This window comes from Carcharhinus amblyrhynchos, chromosome 33, assembly GCF_965287045.1.
Source record: "Carcharhinus amblyrhynchos chromosome 33, sCarAmb.v2.hapA, whole genome shotgun sequence".
In the NCBI taxonomy this organism is placed as follows: domain Eukaryota; kingdom Metazoa; phylum Chordata; class Chondrichthyes; order Carcharhiniformes; family Carcharhinidae; genus Carcharhinus; species Carcharhinus amblyrhynchos.
In genome coordinates, this window is record NC_137356.1 from 11,881,333 (window position 1) to 11,903,890 (window position 22,558).

The 22,558-nt window shown below is 44.0% G+C and overlaps 1 long non-coding RNA gene across 1 annotated transcript in view; it reads right to left on the bottom strand.

Annotated features, from left to right (window-relative positions):
* Window positions 1–336: 336 nt before the first annotated feature.
* The window catches only part of LOC145361039 (uncharacterized), a 34,325-nt gene continuing 12,103 nt past the window's right edge, over window positions 337–22,558 (bottom strand). The window contains exons 3-5 of the long non-coding RNA XR_013889794.1: window positions 1,513–1,583; window positions 601–826; window positions 337–459 (exon numbers count right to left, since the gene is read on the bottom strand). This is a non-coding gene — a long non-coding RNA (uncharacterized LOC145361039). The remainder of the gene's footprint in view (window positions 460–600; window positions 827–1,512; window positions 1,584–22,558) is intronic.

The window sequence follows — 22,558 nt, forward strand, 5'->3', positions numbered from 1 at the left end:
AGGTTTTGCCTGTGCGTTTAAGCCCCACTACCCTCTATGGCAGTTTGAATTCCACCCCCTTGATTTTTATTGACAGTGTGAGGAAGAGGAAGAGTCAGTCTGAAGGGGAAACTGACTGGATTCTGGAGAGATATACACAGGTGTGTTCACTGGCAACAACACTTTGCCAATTTTTGGTAAGATTTTGCCCATTACCTTTCAGGTGTTGATTGCATATGTGGCTATAATCATTACACTGGTGAAATATCCTGAAATCTACTCATATTGAAAAGAACCTACAGCTCACCCCCTCAATGGTTAAATGTTTCATGCATTTGCATGTTAAGACTTGAGGTGATGAACACGTGTGTTTCAGTTATAGCTTAGAAAAATGTCTCTCCAATAGATGTCTGAAATGTCAGTAGCAAGCACTCACTTCCACTTGAAGATTTAACTTCTTGAAGTACAAGATGTTGAGTGCTGAAAAAAAGAGCAGAAAAATCTCTCAACCATACTCGAATGAAAAAGGAACAGGATATTCATTATTAATTCAACCATGATTCATTTTGTCAGGCAACTGTTATGATTTGCGTTACTTACTTCATTTGATAGCGAACATACCATTCTGATTTAGCAAGGATAACTCCCCTGGGCCTGGAGAGGATCCAGACTTGGGCTGATTTTAGATGTCCAGATTGCCAACAACTTGTCCTGGTCTCACTGTGCAGAGCCTGTTCATTCTCCTTGTGTCTGTGTGGGTTTCCTCCGGGTGGTCTAATTTCCCTCCACAGTCTGAAAGATGTGCTGGTTAGGTGGATTAGCCATACTGAATTCTCCCTCAGTGTACCTGAACAGGTGCAGGAATGTGGCGACTAGAGGATTTCACAATAACTTCATTGCAGTGTTTAAACTTAAAACTGAATTACTTGCTATACTTGTATATTCGTCTTTTGTGATTCATGCACTAAGCTCTGCAATCTCTCACCACTTAGTTAATAAGTTTTTTTTAATTCATCATGACAAAATGGACAATTTCACTTTTGCCCTCTCTATACTCCATTTGCCAGGTTTTTGCCCACTTGTTTAACCTATGGAGGAGGCAATGGCCCAAGTGATATTATCTCTGACTATTAATCCAGAAACTCAGTTAATGTTCAAATCCCGTCACAGTGCAGTAGATGGTGGAATTTGAATTCCACCATCTACTGCAATAAAAAAAATGTCTGGAATTAGGAATCTACTGATGACCATGAAACCATTGTTGGAAAAACCCACTAATGTAATTTAGGGAAGGAAATCTGCAGTCCTTACCCAGTCTGACCTACATATGACTCCAGAGCCACAGCAATGTGTTTAACTCTCAACTGCCCTCAGGCAAGTAGGGATGGGCAATAAATTCAGGCCCAGCCAGTGATGCCCAGGAGCCATGAATGAGTAAAAAGAAATCTATATCCCTTTGTAGCCCCCTTAGGTAATCTTCACAATTTACTTTCCTACATATCTTTGTGTTGTCAGAAAATTTAGCAACCATACCTTCATCCAGTCCAACATAAATTATGAAAAGTTGAAGCTCCAGCACTGATTCCTATACACACCGCTTGTTTCTGCCAAACAGAAAAAGTCCCAATTATGGCTGTCCTCTGTTTCCTATTAGCTAGTCATTCATCTAAACATGCCAATATGTTGCCCGTATACCATGAGCTTTTATTTTCCACAATAATCTTTAATGTGCACCTTATTAAATCCCTTCTGGAAATCTGAGTACAGTACATCCACTGGTTCCCCTTTATCCACAGCACAAGTGACTCCTTCAAAGAACTCTAATAAATTGGTTAAACATGACTTCACAAAACCAAGTTGAGTCTGCCTTATTGCGTTGATTTTTTTTCCCAATGGGTGCTGCAATAACAACTTGCTACTAATGTATTCCCTATGACAGATGTTAGGTTAACCAGCCTGTAATTTCCTGCTATCTCCCTCCCTTTTTGAATAAAGGAGTTACATTTGCTATTTTCCAATTTAATTGCGCTTTCCGTAAACCCAGGGAATTTTGGAAATTTAAAACCAGTACATGGGGTGGGATTTCCTGGCCGTGCTCGTCCCAAGATGGGAAAATCCCGCCCTGGGTCAACGGATATTTGCATGGTCTGTGTCCCGCCTGCTATGATCCCCATAGTAGATGGGACGGGAACATTCCACCCGTCACCCATCTCACTAGCCAATTCTTTTAAGACCTTAGAATTGGACATTGCTGTTCCTTCATTGTTGCTGGGCTAGAATATTACACTCTCCCAGAGGGTGGAAGGTGGGGGAAGGGGGATAAAATTGCATGATGGGATTTCCTCTGGAACTCTACTCATCTGATCCTTGCAGTAGTATGGATAGAGCCTTGGACAGGGAACCCACTCTTACCAAAGCCCTTAGCTGGCCACTGAAGGATCTTTTCTAGCCCAGCCTCAGTTTTAGGTAGGTGAGCATCGGTTGGACAGGTTGCTGGATAGAAAACGTTAATAATCTCAATCTTGGATGGGAAGGGGCTAGGTGAACAGTGAGGGGGGGTGGATCTCAATGTGAAGGCCCCTTCAGATGTGGGGCACCCTCCCCTCAGGGACTACGTTGCTCCCCCACTGACTCCCTTCACCAACCTGACATTGAAATCTCACCCTCTCATCAAACCCCAGGAATCCCCTACCCACCTGCCTGCGGGACCCCTGCTGGTGTGCACTGGTGTGCAAATGTGTTGTCGTATTTGCAGGCATAACAGTGACTACACTTCAAAATTAGCTAATTGTCTGTGAAGCTGTTCTCTGTAAGGGCCTGAATTGCAATGTAAGATTTTATTTCTAAAGCTAGGAGTCAAATGGTTTAATGGTGCAAAAGTGAATCCTTTGGTTCACACTACAAAGGCCGGGATCTTATGACCTCGCTTGGGCGAGACTCGTAAAATCCCGCTGGAGGCCCATGGAGAATTCTGTTCTGCAAGTCTTGCCTGCTCAATTCTGGGGCGGGCATGGTGGTAAAATTCCGGCCAAAGGCTGGGATTTTCCAGCCACACTTGCCCCAAAACTGGAAAATCCTGCTGGAAGTCAATGAACGTTTGCATGGTCTGCTCCCTCAATGCCTGCTACGGACGGGACAGGAAAATTCCTCCCAGAATCACAGGTTTCAAATCACTGCCGAATTTTTGTATTCTATCGGCAGTGATGTTCATTGTTTTGAACAGGTTTGAGTCCATAATGCAATTGTTAAGCTCTTAACCCACTTATGGCATCCCATGTTAATAATTATAATAAACATTAAATATTTCAACTGCTAAGCAATTACCAAGAAATGCTATCTATTAAAGAGATTGGTTTACTTTAGATGCTCTTGCTTGCCATTTCCTTGCACTTAGTATGTTAAACATTAAATTATTTAATATTCTATGTTAATATTATAAAATGTATAATTATGCACTTTTGGGAAGTTCTTAATAGCACTCTTTGACTCAATGGGTATTAATCTTCATTTTCAGATCCTCTTACAAGCAATTAATTAAAGATCGAGTTTCACCATCAGGAGGCTTTTAAAAAGAAGTTACAAGGGATTGTTACAAACATGAAAACATAAAGTGCAATCAAAAAGGCCATTTAGGTCACTTAGCCACCCAATAGTATTAAATTTACGATTGCTATTCTAGTGTCTAAATAGCTTAAGCAGACATGCCATCAAAATGAAATACTGCAGATGCTGGCAGTTTGAAAGAAGGGCAGAAAAAGCTGGACATATTCTGCAGTTCAGGCATCAGGCAGTATCTATAGGGTGTTTTGTTTGTAAAGTTTACTTACTTATTAGTCACAAGCAAGGCTTACATTAACACTGCAAAGAAGTTATTGTGAAACTCCTCTAGTTGCCACACTTCGACGCCTGTTCAGGTCACTGCACCTACCCAGTACCTCTTTCAGATTGTGGGAGGAAACCAGAGCACTCAGAGGAAACCCACGCAGACACGGGGGGAGAACGTGCAGGCTTCACATATTCAGTGACCCAAGCTGGGAATCAAACCCAGGTCCCTGGCGCTGTGAGGCAGCAGTGCTAGCCATAGTGCCACCCCAGGGAAAGAGAGCCAGCAGGCAGGACTTTCCTCCGTTATATGAAAGCAAAATACTGTGGATGCTGGAATCTGAGACAAAAACAGAAAATGCTGTAACATGTCAGCAGGTCTGACAGCATCTGTGGACAAAGAATAGAGCCAACATTTCAAGTCTGGATGACCCCTCCCCTCCTCCCACCCCTGGGAGCTTGTGGACTCTGATGTCCGAGTCCAATGGGGATGAGAATCCCTTTGTTCTTGTCGCCTGACTGTGGTTTTCTCTGGATTGGCCAGTTAGTGGGCAAGGGCAGGCTTGCGGTCCAATCAAGGATGTGGATGGAGTCTTGAACCTGCAGGGCCAATATGATGCAACAGGAAGGAAATAAGAAAGATGTCGCCACCATTTTGTGGTACCGTCTTTTCAAAATTTTAAAATTTGAAACTCAAAACAGAATCAGCCGCCAGTGTGTATTTGTTCAATTTTTTCTACATTTTATATAGCGAATTTATCTCAGGGCAATGGAGGAGTTGTAAAGTAAGGGTCTGGCACATTTACGGTTGACATGGAACCGAATACCGTACAGCCGTAGTTAGTGTTGGACAGAGCTGTGTGCACAAGGAAGCATAGAGACAGCTCCCAGCTTGAACCCCTTAGTACACATGTACAAAGTTTTTATAGTCAAGAAATGTTAATAAATGTTAGTTAACCCACGTAAGATTACGATGACTTCATTGAGATCTACTGAGTGGTATACAACACTACAACATGGTGGCAGCGAATAGAAGGAATGCTAAAACTTGTAAAAATGTGCAGAGAGAAAGAAAACCCCCAGGACAAAAGGCACGCTCAAAGAAAATCTCGAGAAGCAGGCATGCGAGTATTGGACAGAGCCATGTGTACAAGCAAGCGCAGAGATAACATCTAACTTGAACCCTTTACTGGATATGTGTACATAGGTTTTGGAGTTAATAAATACCCATTTCGACCAGGTTGAAGAAAAGTCCTTCGAGCTTGTACATTGCCAGGGAAGGAATTGTGGAGCTTTTGGAATATGAAATACTGGCAGGTGTCGAAAGGGTTAAAGATCGGCTGTTTTAGAAAGAGACAGGCTCCTCACAGACTTCCATCGTTTATGAAGCTGTCAATCCCATTTGCTCTTTGTTGCCGGCAGTCGCAGTGCCTGGACCATATCCGAACTGCCACAAAAGTGCATATCACTTAAAGTATAAAGCACGTTAACCACAAAGAACTTCTCCTCTTTTCATCCTTCTGTATAGGTTCTCACGTCTATCCTTCCAGCTACATGAAACCTATCATTGGCAGACAGAAAATCACCACAAATCTGTTCTGCTATTCCACTGTGTCAGCAATGGGAAAATAATTGCTTCCACACTGAAGCTAACTGATCTCATTTAGGGTCTGACTCAAAATGATGAGGTGCATATATTTTGTTTAAGAATATATGTGTATAGTGCATATGATAATTTACCTACTTTTTCATAGAATTGTACAATGCAAAAGGAGGCCATTTGGCCCGTTGAGTCTGCACTGACTCTCTGACAGAGCATTTTACCCAGGCCTTATCCCCTTTACCCCACGTATTTACCCTGCTAATTCCCCTACATATCTAGGGACACTAAGGGACAATTTAACTTGGCCAATCCACCAAACCTGCACATTTTGGACACTAAAGGACAATTTAGCATGGCCAATCCACCTAACTTGCACATCTTTGGACCGTGGGAGAAAAACCAGAGCACCTGAAGAAAACCCACACAGACACAGGGAGAATGTGCAAACTCTACACATACAGTCACCAAGGCTGGAATTGAACCCAGGTCTTCGGCGCTGTGAGGCAGCTGTGCTAACCACTGTGCCACCGTGCCACCCCATTTTAATCCATTGGGAAATCAAAAGGGTAAACGTACCTCTGAAATGAATATACTCATTAGATATTTCAAATTAACATTATTCATATTGCAGCATAAATCTCAGTAACTCAATTTCTGTTACCCTTGGTTTTCAGGCCTTGTTTTTGTTGAGTTTATATTTGTTGATTTCATGGGCTTCTATGATGGTTGTTGGCTGTTATGGCAATCTATTGTAATTCCCTCACTTTTAAATGGAGACGTTGGAACAAATTGCAAGGCTCGGATCTTAGCAGTGACAATGGGCAATCAGAATTATGTATGGTCAACTTATAAGAACGATACTATTCCTCTATAGCTACAATGGATCTTCAGGAAGAAGATAAAGCAGAAACATTTAACAGGTAAATAAAAGCAAAATACTGCGGATGCTAGGAATCTGAAATAAAAGCAGAAAGTGCAATTCTGGCAGCATTTGTGGAGGGAGAAACAGATTCTCATGACGATTCTTCAGCCCAGCACGCCAGGTGCAAATTGCATTAGGGCTGGAGAATCTTGTGAGAGGGGCCATTATGTGATTTGCACTGAGGAGAACCCCTCTTGGGATTCTGTCTGCCCCTGGGCCATAATCAGAATTTTTCTTTTATCCTTTCATGGGGCATGGGTGTCGCTGTCTGGGCCAGCATTTATTGCCCATCTCTAGTTGCCCTTGGAGGGCAGTTGAGAGTTAACCACATAGGTGTGGCTCTGGAGGCACATGTAGGCCAGACTCGGTAAAGATGGCTGAGTTCCTTTCCTAAAGGACATTAGTGAACCAGATAGTTTTTTCTGACAACTGACAATAGTTTCATGGTCATCAGCAGATTCTTAATTCCACAAATTTTTATTGAATTCCTCCAACAGTCCTGGCAGGATTTGAACCCTAGTCCCCAGAACATTAGCTAAGTTTCTGGATTAATACACTAGCGATAATACCACTAGGCCATCACCTCCCTCTAAAGTAACATATTTAAATCTTCATTTATAGGCATTATTGTTGCCATTGCATTTGTTAGATGCATACTAATTTGTTTAACTGGCTTAATTTTTAAACTTAAAACAAGGTTTACCACAAGTGATGAGAGCAGAAGTGATAGGATAATCCTAATGGATGAACTATTTATTGTCTTATTGTTTGCACACATTACTTAAGATTTACATAAACAAAAAGGTCAGAATACACCATTGTGAAAGAACAGAATGAGAAACTCAGTGAGAGTGCAGGAGTGTGGCAATGAGATAGAAGATCAACCATTATCATATTGAATGGCGGAGCAGGCTTGAGGGGCCGAGTGGCCTACTCCTGCTCTATTTTCTACGTTTTGAAGAGAGTGACCTTAGATGCAAGAATTGAAATAATCTAGAGTAAGAAATGTGGAAAAAAACTTAAAAGGATTGATTTTTTTGAAATGGTTTTGCTCAGGGGCCATCTAGCCTCAGGCCCTTATTGTCTTTCAATGTCTTCAATGTTTCTTGGAAATCAGTGAGAAATCCTAAGGACAAGTAGGTTGGAGAATGTTTGTAATATTTTACCCAGGGAGCTGATTGAGGCTGATAACATCAGTAAAGTTTTGAGGGAGTTGGAAGGACATTTGGAGAAATGGTATAAATTATCCAATATGAGATAATATCCAGTATCGGTTTGGACAGTTCCCCATTGGAGTGGAGAAAGTTGGGAAGAGATTTGATAGAGATGTTCAAATCATGAGGGGGCTGGATAGGGTAGATGGAGAAACTGTCAAAGGATCAAGAATAGAGCGCATAGGTTTAAAGTGTTTTACAAAAGAAGTAAATGTGATGTGAGGAAAAACATTTTCACCCAGCAAGTGATTAGGATCATAGAATAATGGAACTCTACAGTGCAGAAGGAGGCCATTTGGCCCATCTTGTCTGCACTGACCACAATCCCACCCACACCTTATCCCCATAACCCTAGCCTGGTCCTAGGGGCAATTTAGCATGGCCAATCCACCTAACCTACAGATCTTCAGACTGTGAGAAGAAAACAGAGCACCTGGAGAAAACCCACATAGACACGGGGAGAATGTGCAAACTTCACACAGACAGCTGGAGTCTGGAATGCACTGTCTGGAAATGAGGTGGAGACAGGTTCAATTGAGACATTCAAAAGGACATTAGACGATTGCTTGAACAGAAACAATGTGCAGGAGTATGGGGAAAAGGCAGGGGAACAGCACCATATCATGATGCTCATTTGGACAGTGCAGACACGATGGGCTGAATGGCCTCCTTCTGCTCCATAACAATTCTGTGAGTCTGTAATGGATAGAGGTAGTGAACAATGTTTCTTGAACTGAGGGACTGACTTTGTCCTAAAAGTTGCATGTTTTGAAATGTAGGAAGGAATCAGATTAAAAATGGAGTTTAGAGAAACTAAGAGGAAAAGGGCTTAACTCTGCCAGTATTAGTGGAGGCACAGGGGAGTGAGGGAGGAGATTGGAAGGATGTACAGAAGTCAGAGGGCATATAAGGAGGTGCAAGGATAAAGGAAAGGGTGGAGTGAGGTTGTGGAAGGATTTGTAGATGAAGTTGAGAATTTTAAATTCAATGGAGTCATGACAGGAAGTTGCTATGCATCAGCAAAGAGCTGATGGGCGTGAGTCAGGAGACAGAGTCCCTTCATTCGTCACAAATTATTTATTTGTATTGTTTTAAAGGCTTTGGAAAAAATAGAATTTGGAGGTGATGGATCTGACCTGGAAGTGCAATTCCTGACGATCACAAACACGACACTAAAAATAATGATGCATAAATTAGATGAAAGCCAACTGACGTTTAGATCCTCAGGTTTGTTACATCCGAGAGATATTATTATCGGACGGAAACAAGTAACAAAAGTATTGTACTTTGACGGAGAATCTCATTTCCTGTTTAATCATAAAAATGGAATCCCACGGCTAAACCTAGTTTCCTTTTTGGAATTTTGCCTAGAAGAGAAATTGTGCCGTTATTTTTCGGGATTTGCTTCTGATTTTACGGGAAGTAATGTTTCCTTGTTTCTAAAAGAGGTCTGGGAAAGTAGGTTATTGGCTGATCTGCTGAAGTGACCATCTTTCCATCAGGTGACATCCCAGGGTTAGTTAGGTAAAGTGCAACTCAGCGTAGCTGAATGCTATTTACACATATAGAATCATTGAATCATAGAGTCGCTACAGTGCAGCCCATCGAGTCTGCACTGACTCTCCCCTCCCCTATCCCCATAACTCATATTGAGACATTGACAATTCATGTAGTGCAAGCCATATTTATACATTGCTAATAACGCAGGCTACAGCACTTTATCATGTTTAGTTTCACAACATGCAGGGCAGCACTGTGGTTAGCACTGCTGCCTCACAGCACCAGGGACCCGGGTTTGATTCCTGGCTTGGGTCACTGTCTTTGCAGAGTCTGCACATTCTCTCTCTGTCTGCATGTGTTTGCCCTGGTTTCCTCCCACAGTCCAAAAGACATGCTGGTTAGGTGCATTAGCCATGCTAAATTGCTCCTGAGTGTCACAGTAATTGTGTGGGGTTAGGGGGATAGGTGCCTACTCAATGGGCTAAATGGCCTCCTTTTGTACTGTAAAGATTCTTTGATTTACCATGGTTCATTCCATCTAATTTATATATCCTGGGACACTAGAGGGCAACTCAGAATCGTCAATCCATCTAACCCGCACGTCTTTAGGGTGTGGGAGGAAACCTGAACACTCAGAAAAAACCCACACAGACATTGGACAAATGTGCAGATCCCACATAGACAATGACCCTAAGGCTGGAATTGAACCCTGAAACTATGAGGCAGCAGTGCTAACCACTGTGCCACCATGTAATTTGTGCGTTAATTTACTATTAAACCCAGAGCTGAAAGTGAACGAACCAGTCTTGCCCAGGAAATAATTTCAAATATTCGCAGTCACTCGAGTGACAGTGTGGAATCTGCATGGTCTCCCTGTGTCTGCGTGGGTTTCCTCTGGGTGTTCCGGTTTCCTCCCACAGTCCAAAGGTGTGCGGATCAATTGCCCTTTAGTGTCAGCAGGGTAAATATTTGTTGTCGGTGCAGGTTCAGTGGGCTGAATGGCCTCCTCCTGAATGGTTCTATGATTCAAGTCCAGGAGATATTCAATACATCATTGCTGGTTTTGCTAACTTGAAGCCAGATTTATTATACTCTTACTTGGGTTTGTTGGTTTGGGTTAGAAACCTGAAAGGACTCTTCTGCACTATATCATTGAATCACAGAATCATAGAATCCCTACAGTATAGAAGGAGGCCATTTGGCCCACCAAGTCTGTGCTGACCACAATCTCGTCTGGTCCTGATATGATGGTTCTATGGTTCTATGATTCTGTGTACTATGATAAGGATCCCATTATCCAAAGTCAAATCTTCATAGCCAGGACTATAATTTTGGATATGGTACACTCCAGGCTCATAATTGATAGAGCAGCAGAATCATTTTATAAAGTGAAAAGTGTCATTGTTCAGAGTAGCACTCACAAATAGGCAATTCATACAAAATATCTGTCTGGCCCTATGGAATCTTCACTCTCTTAGTACTGGTGATCATTTTCACAGACAGGCTCAGGTTTCTATTCCTTGTACTCAAGCCAGGACCATGTGAAAGGTGATTTTTCCATGGAGGGGATTGGAGCCAAGCTCAGCCTTGTTTCATCCAAAGTTCACAATTCATCTTCGCGGGCTGTCATTCACATGGGCAGCTAATGGCTTAACTGACAGAATAGAAACATGGATCAGGATCCCCGGTGAGATGCTACTAACACACTGCCAGAACGCGTCTGCATTCAACGCTACCATTGTTGGTCAGCTTTCACTAGTTTACCTCTCCACCTCTCTCTCTCTCACTCCTCCTTTAAGACACGCCATACTTAAAACCTATCTCTTTGACCCAACCTTTGGTTAACTGTCCAAATGTCTCTTCCTTGGGTTCATTCTCAATTTTTAAGAGCATAATGTTGGCACAGTGGGACCTGGGTTCGATTCTGGCATTGGATGATTGCCTCTGTGGAGTTTGCACATTCTCCCCATGAGAGTGTGGGCTTCCTCTGCACATTGTGTACAAGTTAGGTGGATTGGCCATACTAAATTGTCCCATGTATCCCAAGATGTGTAAGGTGGTTTAGCAGGGCAAATACTTAGGGTTATGGGAATGGGATGGGGAATGGGCCTGGATAAGATGCTCCATTGCAGAGTCTGTGCAAACTCGATGGGCCGAATGGCCTCCTTCGGCACTGTTGGGATTCTATGGCTCTATGATCTGAATATCGCTCCTGTGAAATGCCTTGGGAATATTTCACTTACGTTAAAGGCAGGTTTTTGTTGTCATATAATGCTGCACACATTCCACAGCAGTTACAAAACACAGTGGACAATCAGTGCTTTAATTGTTTCTGGGATGTGGGCATTGCTGGCACAGCCAGCATTTATTGCCTGTCCCTAATTACCCTTGAGAAAGTGGTGGTGAGCCGCCTCCTTGAGTCACTGCAACCCATCTAGTGTAGTGACACCTAGTTCGGGAGGGAGTTGCAGGATTTTGACCCAGTGACAGTGAAGGAATGGCGATATATTTGGATGATAGAGGTCATGGGTTTGGAAAGTGCGATGGCCAAGTAGGTGAGTTGTAATTTGATTTGACTTAATTTATTATTGTCACATGTATTAACATAATATAAAAAGTATTGTTTCTTGCGCTCTATACAGACAAAACATACCGTTTTGTCATAGAGAAGGAAATGGGAGAGTGCAGAATGTAATGTTACAGTCATAGCTATGGTGTAGAGAAAGATCAGCTTAATGCAAGGTAAGTCCATTCAAAAGTCTGACAGCAGCAGGGAAGAAGCTGTTCTTGAGTCAGTTAGTATGTGACCTTAGACTTTTGTATGTTTTTCCTGACAGAAGGAGTTGGAAGAGGGAATGTCCGGGGTGTGTGGTGTCCTTGATTATGCTGGCTGCTTTGCTGAGGCAGCGGAAGTGTAGACAGAGTTAATGGATGGGAGGCTGGTTTGCGTGATGGATTGGGGTACATTCACGACCTTTTGTAGTTCCTTGTGGCCTTGGGCAGAGCAGGATGCATCCCAAGCTGTGATACAACCAGAAAGAATGCTTTCTATGGTGCATCTGTAAAAGTTGGTGAGAGTCATAGCTGCCATGCCAAATTTCTTTAGTCTTCTGAGAAAGTAGAGGCATTGATGGGCTTTCTTAACTATAGTATCAGCATGGATTGTTGGTGATCTGGACACCTAAAAACATGAAGCTCTCAAACTTTTCTACTTCATCCCTGTTGATGTAGGCAACATATGCTTCCTCTACGCTTTCTGAAGTCGATGACAATCTCCTTTTTGTTGTCAGACAATGCTGTGGTAGTGCATCTTGTAGGTGATGCATGCTACAAACAAGGTGCATTGGCAGTGGAGGGAGTGATTCACAGTGGTGGATGGGGTGCCAACCAAGTGGGCTGCTTTGTCCTAGATGGTGTTGAGCTTCTTGAGTGTTGGAGCTGCACTCATCCAGGCAGTGGGGAGTATTCCATCACGCTCCTGAGTTGTGCCTTGTGATGTGGGTATGCCGGCGTTGGACTGGCGTAAACACAGTAAAAAGTCTGACAACACCAGGTTTTAGCCCAACCGATTTATTTGATAATAGACTCACAAGCTTTCGGGGTTAGCCCCTTCGTCAGGTGAATGGAGAGTTCTGGCCTCCCATCAGTCCCATCACTCTTGCAGCGGACACAGAGGAATTCATCAGGCGAATGAGGCTGCGGGAGTTTTTCCACAAACCCCAAGAGGCCTACAGCGAACACAATGAGACAGCCGATGAACCAGAACAACCGACAGAGAGATCCGCAGTGCAACAACCTAAGAGGAAGGAATCCAATTGGACTCCTCCGGAAGGCCGCTGCCCTCGACTGGACTTGTATGCCCAAACCATCAGGAGGTGCGTTAACACCAGATTCATCAACCGCACTCACAAGACAGCCCCAAACATCACCCAAGCACAACACAACGCCATCCACGCTCTCAAGACAAACCGCGACATTGTCATCAAACCAGCAGACAAAGGAGGGGCCATCGTCATACTGAACAGAACAGATTACTGTAAAGAAGTGAACCGACAACTAAACAATGAGGAACGCTACAGACAGTTACCCACAGATCTGACCAAAGAACACACTCGTCAACTCAACAATCTGATCAAGACCTTTGATCCGGACCTTCAGAGCACCCTCCATGCTCTCATTCCACATACTCCCTGCATTGGAGATCTCTACTGCCTCCCAAAGATACACAAGGCAAACACACCTGGCCGTCCCATCGTATCGGGCAATGGGACTCTGTGTGAGAACCTCTCCAGCTACGTCAAGGGCATCCTGAAACCCATTGTACAAAGAACCCCCAGCTTTTGTCGCAACACTACGGCATTCCTACTGAAACTCAGCACACATGGAGCAGTTGAACCAGGGACACTCCTCGTCACAATGGATGTCTCGGCGCTCTACACCAACATCCCCCACAACAATGGCATTGCTGCGACTACCTCAGTACTCAATGCTGACAACTGCCAGTTTCCAGATGCAATTTTACAACTCATCCGCTTTATCCTGGACCACAATGTCTTCACCTTCAACAACCAGTTTTTCATCCAGACACATGGAACAGCCATGGGGACCAAATTTGCACCTCAATATGCCAACATCTTCATGCACAGGTTCGAACAAGACTTCTTCACTGCACAGAATCTTCAACCAATGCTATACACTAGATACATCGATGACATTTTCTTCCTTTGGCCTCATGGTGAACAATCACTGAAACAACTATATGATGATATCAACAAATTCCACCCCACCATCAGACTCACCATGGACTATTCCCCAGAATCAGTTGCATTCTTGGACACACACATCTCCATTAAGGACGGTCACCTCAGCACCTCACTGTACCGCAAGCCCACAGACAATCTCACAATGCTCCACTTCTCCAGTTTCCACCCTAAACATGTTAAAGAAGCCATTCCCTATGGACAAGCCCTCCGTATACACAGGATTTGCTCAGATGAGGAGGATCGTGACAGACACCTCCAGACCCTGAAAGATGCCCTCATAAGAACAGGATATGGTGCTCGACTCATAGATCGACAGTTCCGATGCGCCACAGCGAAAAACCACACCGATCTCTTCAGAAGGCAAACACGGGACACAGTGGACAGAGTACCCTTCATTGTCCAGTACTTCCCCGGAGCGGAGAAGCTACGACATCTTCTCCGGAGTCTTCAACATATCATTGATGAAGACGAACATCTCGCCAGGGCTATCCCCACACCCCCACTTCTTGCCTTCAGACAACCACACAACCTCAAACAGACCATTGTTCGCAGCAAACTACCCAGCCTTCAGGAGAACAGTGACCACAATACCACACAACCCTGCCACAGCAACCTCTGCAAGACATGCCGGATCATCGACATGGATACCATCATCACACGTGAGAATATCATCCACCAGGTACATGGTAAATACTCTTGCAACTCGGCCAACATTGTCTACCTGATACGTTGCAAGAAAGGATGTCCCGAAGCGTGTTACATTGGGGAGACCATGCAGAAGCTACGACAATGGATGAATGAACATCGCTCGACAATCACCAGGCAAGACTGTTCCCTTCCTGTTGGCGAACACTTCAGTGGTCACGGGCATTCAGCCTCTGACCTTCGGGTAAGCATTCTCCAAGGCGGCCTTCATGACACATGACAGCGCAGAGTCGCTGAACAGAGACTGATAGTCAAGTTCCGCACACATGAGGACGGTCTCAACAGGGATCTTGGGTTCATGTCGTACTATCTGTAACCCCCGTGACTTGCCTGGGTTTGCAAAACCTCACTTACTGTACTGTCTGGAGACAATACACATCTCTGTAACCTGTGATCAGTGCTCCTTCCACTCACATTGTCAGCCACTTCAGGTCTTGAACAGCAGGTTAGGTGTAAGGATTCGCATTCTAATCAGTAATCTGTAAACTGTCTGTGCTTTATATGCTCTGTCTGAGGCCAGAACTCTCCATTCACCTGACGAAGGGGCTAACCCCGAAAGCTTGTGAGTCTATTATCAAATAAATCGGTTGGACTAAAACCTGGTGTTGTCAGACTTTTTATTGTGCCTTGTGGACAGTGAACAGGCTTTGGGGAGTCAGGAGGTGAGTTACTCGCCACAGAATTACTGGCCTCTGACCTACTCTTTAAACACAGCATTTTTAATCTGGTACAGTTTGCACCCTTCTCTAGCTAAGGGGCATTAAACGCTATTGTAATGGTACAAGTGGTACCTCAGCTGAGTTCAGCTACATGGTTGATGTGGAATTGGACTGCGTTGCTTGGCTAAGTGCCGCGGCCAGGCAGTGCATTTATCCACTGTGCTATATGGGGTTCTACAATTGCTTCTTTATAGCTGCCAAGAAACAGAACATTCAGCAATCTGCCTGTACGTAGGACAGGTTTTTGAATAGTTTCCAGAGACTTCAGTATAAATAAGTTTATTGTTGTACTTTATTGTGTTTAAAATGATGCGAATATTATTGCAGGTATTTTGCCAAATAACATTTTGCTGACAAAATGATTAAAACAGACAGCACAACAGATCGCCAAACATGTTAGACTCTGGATTTGATGTGTTGTTTCTTTAAGGAGCAGGAGCAGAACGGTGGCACAATGGTTCGCACTGCTGCCCCACAGTGCCAGAGACCCGGGTTTGATTCCTGGCTTGGGATCACTACTTGTGCGGAGTCTGCATGTTCTCCCTGTGTCTGCGTGGGTTTCCTCTGGGTGCTCCGAATTCCTCGCACAGTCCGAAAGACGTGCTGGTTTGGGTGCATTGGCCGTGCTAAATTCCCCCTCAGTGTACCCGAATACCTGAACAGGTGCCGGAGTGTGAACTGAGCCACGACGGATCAGCCATGATCTTATTGAATGGCGGGGCAGGCTCGAAGGGCTGGATGGCCTACTCCTGCTCCTATTTCTTATGTTCTTATGACTCGGGGATTTTCACAGTAACTTCATTGTAGTGTTAATGTTAGCCGACTTGTGACACTAATGAATAAACTTTAAAAGAATACTGCAGTCCAAAGTAGTCTTCCATCTAGAAAGCTAAATAGCAGTTCAGAAATGATTTTGACCTTGTTCTTCCTCTCAATCAGACAAGAAATTCATTCTGTGATTTACTATTCCCTAATGTCGCTGATAGTGAAGTGTGGGTGGGTGTCGGAAAGGGGCACTCAATCTATTGTCTGCTGGAGGTACACCCCGCCCCCCCCAATTCTTGGATCAGTACTGGAGAGATGGCAGTTGGATTCTAGGACCTAAAAGCCTACAAGCCAACTCTTGGATTTGTCATGGCTGGTTGCTGACTAATGACTCAGATCTAGTTGGGTTTGCTAGTCTCCCGCTGCTCTACCAAAACCAAATTTAACAGCAGAAATATCAGGAGTTGTTAGCTGATGAATGCTGTGCCCAGGCTTAAAATACAAAAAACTGCTTTGGGCAGCACAGTGGCACAGTGGTTAGTTAGCATTGCTGCCTCACAGTGCCAGGGACCCATGTTCAATTCCAGCCTTGGATCACAGTCTGAACGGAATTTGGACGTTCTCCCAGCGTCTGCGTGGGTTTCCTCTGGGTGCTCCAGTTTCCTGCCACAGTCCAAAAATGTGCAAGTTAGGTGCATTGTCCATGCTAAATGCACTTAGTGTCCCGAGCTGTGCCAGTTACAAGAACCAGCCATGCTAAGTTTCCCCTCAGTGTCCAAAGATATACAGGTTAGGTGGATTGGCCATGCTACATTGCCCCTTAGTTTCCAAAAATGTGCCGATTAGGAGGATTGGTCATGCTAAATTGCCCCTTAGTGACCAAAGATGTGTAGGTTAGGTGGATTGGCCGTGCTAAATTGTCCCTTAGTGACAGGGGGATTAGCAGGGTAAAAACCTGGTTCATAGGGATGCGGCCTGGGTAGGATTGTTATTGGTGCAGGCAGGATTTTATGTGAAAACTGGGCTACTTATTGTGGAAAGGATGATAAACAATGGATCAGTTTTTACTGCATGGAGGATAAAGTGTGATTTGATTTGATTTGATTTATTATTGTCACATGTATTGGGATACAGTGAAAAGTATTGTTTCTTGCGCGCTATACAGACAAAACATGCCGTTCATAGAGAAGGAAACGAGAGAGTGCAGAATATAGTGTTACAGTCATAGCTAGTTTATAGAGAAAGATCAACTTAATGCAAGCTAAGTCCATTCAAAAGTCTGACAGCAGCAGAAAAGAAACTGTTCTTGAGTCGGTTGGGACGTGACCTCAGACCTCCCTATGGAGGAAGGTGGAAGAGAGAATGTTTGGAGTGTGTGGGGTCCTTAATTATACTGGTTGCTTTGTCAAGGCAGCGGGAAGTGTAGACAGAGTTAATGGATGGGAGGCTGGTTTGCATGATGGATTGGACTGCATTCATGACCTTTTCTAGTTCCCTGTGGTCTTGGGCAGAGCAGGAGCCATACCAAGCTGTGATACAACCAGAAAGAATGCTTTCTGTGGTGTACCTGTAAAAGTTAGTGAGAGTCGTAGCTTACATGCCAAATTCCCTTAGTCTTCTGAGAAAGTAGAGGCGTTGGTGGGCTTTTTTAACTATAGTGTCCGCATGGGGGAACCAGGACTGTTTGTTGGTGATCTGGACATCTAACAACTTGAAGCTCTCGACCCTTTCTACTTTGTCTCCATTGATGTAGACAGGAGCATGTTCTCCTTTATGTTTCCTGAAGTCGATGACAATTCAATTTCAGGAAGCAGACACTCTAGGAAGCGTGGAAACGTTTCATAACTCGTAGAAAGCATTCATAAATCATAGAATCCCTACAGTACAGAAGGAAGCTATTCGGGCCATCAAACCGACAACAGTCCACCCAGCCCCTATCCCCACAACTCCACATATTTACCCTAGTAATTCCCCTTGACAGTAACAGGCAATTTAACGTGACCAATCAACCTAACCTGCACATTTTTGTATAATGGGAGGAAACCGAAGCACTCGAAGCAAACCCATGCGTACATGGGGAGAATGTGCAAACAACACACAGACAGTGATCCAAGGCCAGAATTGAACCTGGGTCACTGGCACTGTGAGGCAGCAGTGCTAACCACTATGCCTCCGTGCTGCCCTAAATGAAGAAAATATTTGGGGGAGGAATGGTCAGAGATGTCAGAGGTGGATACTTCCTTATTAAGCTGCTAACCTTCAATGACAGAAAAGACCCAAGGGCAACAGCAACCAGGGAGAAATGAGACCACCACCCAGCATCAACTCTACAACTCTTAACATGTCACTCTAGCCCAAAGCGAAGACCTGGAAAACTTTAGATTCAAATCGCTATCCAGTCAAATTAGTTGTACATTTAATTGATTTTAACATTTTAAACTTGTGTACAGGTTACCCCTTATGCTGTACATGGTTGGTTCACGTCCCATCGTGTTCTTGTCAAACAGGTAATGCACAATAGGTGTTTTGTAGTTAATTCTGGCAACCTGCTTTCGGATTCAACACATTAGCCAGCGGTTGAAGGTTTTTAGAGTTGTTGCAATTTTTCTGCTGAGTTCCGGTTGCGTTTTCCACCTCCTCCCTGACTCCCACAGGTTTGAGTGTTCTCTCATTGTAATAGTGTGGATGGGAAAAGGTTAGAAGGAGTGTGATGGGATGTGTTTTTTATAATTGGTGGGACAGGGGAGCAGGTCTTAAAAACCTTCCCCTGGTTTCCCCTGGGGAAGAGGTTGAAAGTAGGACTTGCTCTGAAAGATAATTGGAAGACCACTCGGAGTTCTTCCAATTCAGAAATGCTGAACTTATCCAGGCTTGGAGTGAAGCCAGGGTGAATTTGGCATCTTCTGTCTGCCCTAGATAAATGTGGTGCACTGGCTTTACTTTCTCTGAGCAGGTAGAGTTAACTCTGAAATGTTGCTTGCTCTAGAATGAATCAACTCAATTGAGGTTAAGTCACTTGCACCATGTGACTGTCAAAACCCACCATTATTTGGTAAGCAGACAGCGACCAATGCTGTTGTTTGATGGGTGTGTAAATACTACAGATGAGGAACGTAGTGTTAGCATTATAGAGTCAGCTTTCAGCAATTGACTGTAAAACTTCTGGATTTGGAGTTCCCTATTTCACAATGTTCTTCGGGTATACAATCTGTTCTAAGGAATCAGACTGCAAGCCAGTAATGGCAATTCTTTAAGAGAAATGGTGGCACAGTGGTTAGCGCTGCTGCCTCATAGCGCCAAGGACCCGGGTTCAATTCGGGCCTCAGGTGACTATGTAGAGTTTGTATGTTCTTCCCATTTCTGTGTGGGTTCCTCCCTGTGCTTCAGTTTCCTCTCAAAGTCCAAAGATGTGTGGGTTAGGTGGATTGACCATACCAAATTGCCTCTTAGTGTCCAGAGATGTGCTGGTTCGGTGGATTGGCCATGCCTAATTAGTTCTTAGTGTCCAAAGATGTGCAGGTTACGTGGACTGGCCATGCTTAATTGCTCCTTAGTGTCCAAAGATGTGCAGGTTAGGTGGATTGGCCATGCTAAATTGTCCTTTAGTATCCCAAGATGCGCAGGTTAGGTGGATTAGCCATGCTCAATTGCCCTTTAGTGTCCAAAGACGTTCAGGTTAATTGGATTGGCCATGCTAAATTGCCTATCCATCCCAAGGTGTAGGTTAGGGGGATTAGTGGAGTAAATGCATGGGGTTACAGGAATAGATCAGCGGCGGAGGATGTGACTGGTTAAATTGGTGCTGGATGGATGGGATATCAACTGAGTGGGCTGGATAGTGTCAAGCTTCTTGTGTGATGTTGGAACTGCACTCACCCAGGCAAGTCAGGAGTATCCCATCACACTCCTGACGTGCCTTGTAGATGGTGGACAGGCTCTGGGGAGTCAGGAGGCAGAAATATAGGAAATAGAAGCAGGAGGAGGCCATTTGACCCTTTGAACCTTCTGCACCATTCGTTTTAACCATGGCTGATCATCAAATTCAATATCCTGATCTCGCTTCCCCCATATCCCTTGATCCCTTTAGCCCCAAGAGCTATATCTAATTTCTTCTTGAAATCACAAAATATTTTGGCCTCAACTTCTTTCTGTGGTAGTGAATTCCACAAATTTACCACTCTCTGGGTGAAGAAATTTCTCCTCACCCCAGTCCTAAAATGTTTACCCGTTATCCTCAAACTATGATCCCCTAGTTCTGGACTCCCCAACATTCTTTCTGCATCCACCCGGTCTAATCCTGTGAGTTCCACACCACAGAATTCTCAAGCTTCCAACCTATTCTTGTAGCCACAGTGTTAAAATGGCTGATCCAATTCAGTTTCTGGTCAATGATAAACCCCACCCAGGTGGTTGGTGTTAGGGGATACAGCAATGACAATACCATTGATTGGGGGGGATGGTTAGATTCTCTCTGGTTAAGAGATGCAAATGTAACTTGTCACTTGCGAGCCTGAATGTTGTCCAGATATTACTGTATGCTGTCACCAACTGCTTCAGTATCTAAAGAGTTGCGAATGGATTGTGTGATTCTAAGTAATCACGGCTAAACTTCGGCTGAAGTCAGCAGTACGTGTAACAATTGTTCATCTGTAAGAGTTATTTCTTTGTGATTACGTTTGAATTGGATTGAATGACTGAATCCGCTAAGTGTCAATATACTGGGAAACTTCTGTTTTTCCAGGAGGCAAGCATTCAATCCAGCTCTTCAATTCCTGAGCATTGCCTGTATCAGAATCCAGTGACATCGAGTTCAGAGTGTTACATAACTCGGCATTCTTCCTGTTTATACCATTGTGTGCTCTGAATTTAAAAAATAACTTTTGGGTCTTTATCAGAACACAACACCAAAATAGAGCGGGCGGGTGATAGGATTTCCTGCTTTCCTTGAAGCAGCTGCAGGAACACCCCTTGTTATCCAGTTTACATCAAGTTAGCAGATTGACAGATTCTGTGCTGTGAACTGAAGCTCACTAAAATTCCATCAGCCAAATACACAGCTCAGTGCATAGGATTCAATTATCAACAGAGATTAAATATTACTCCATCAATGGTAGGAGGAAGGGCGGGCAAATCCAAAACAATTATCCCTTGTCAGTCTTGCTTACCCCTAAGAATGCTGTTAAGGGAAAGATATTTTAACAGTTTAGATATCGATCTCACTTGTCTCTTTCCCAGATACACGCAAGCCTCCTGAAACTATGGTGCAATGGGTAGCACTCTTGGCTCTGTATCATAGAATCGCAGAATCACACATGCAGAAGAGGCCCTTCGGCCCATCATGTCTGCAACACTTGACATCCCACCTGATCCCATTTACCAGCACTTGACCCATAGCCTTGAATATTCACAGAATAGAATCATAGTATCCCTGCAGTGCAGATGGAGGCCATTTGGCCCATCGAGCCTGCACTGACAACAATCCCACCCCAGGCCCTATCCCCATAACCCCACATATTTCCCTTAGCTACTCCCCCTGACACTAAGGGGCAATTTAGCACGTCCAATCCATCTAACCCACACATCTTTGGACTGTGGGAGGAAACCAGACACCCAGAGGAAATCCATGCAGACATGGGGAGAACGTGCAGACTCCACACAGACAGCATTGACAAGCGCTCATCCATTTATTTGTTTAAAGAATGTCATGGCTTCAATTCTGACTCCAGAGATTTTATTTATTATTCACCCATGAGATGTCACTGGCTGGCCAGCATTTATTGCCATCCCTAATTTCCCCTTGAACTGAGTGGTCTGCTAAGCTATTTTGGGGTCAACCACACTGCTGTGGATCTGGAGGACATTCATGGGTTAGATGGGTTTTTACAACAATTGATTTGTAGTCATCATTTCTAGTGAATTCAGATTTCACCATCTGGCGTGGCTGGATTTGAACCCGGGTCCACCGGAGCATTAGCCTGGGTTACCAGTCCAATGTCAATGCCACTATGCTACCACCTCCCAAGACCACAAAACTTTAGGCTGTTACTCATGTGTAGTACTGATGGAGGGCTGCACTGTCGAGGTCCCACCTTGTCGAAGAGGCATTTAAACCCAACGAAGAGCAAAAGAAATGTCCTTTCTGTGTCCTGGCCAACATTTATCCCTCATTCCACATCACGAAGAAACAGACTATCTAGCTATTTGCAGATTGCTTTTTTGTGGGAGCTTGCCGTGCACAATTGGCTGCCACATTCCTTACATTACAATAACAGCAATCCTTCAAAAGTATTTAATTGATTATAAAGTCTTTTGGGACTTCCTGGGGCTGTTAAAGGTGTCATATAAGTAGTAGTTTTTCTTGTTCTTCTAGTGTTTTTACTTCATTTCCTGGCATTTGCAGTATTTTCTTCCTCTGTACTCTGCTGCAGGAGGTTTAAGAGTTGCATTGTCATAGATGAGAGGGCTAGTCACTTGCCTCGCAACTGAGCCCTGGTTTGGGCCTAGCATGGGGCAATGCTAGGAGTTGGGAGAGGTAAACGCACCAAATAAAATGCTTATTTGAAACA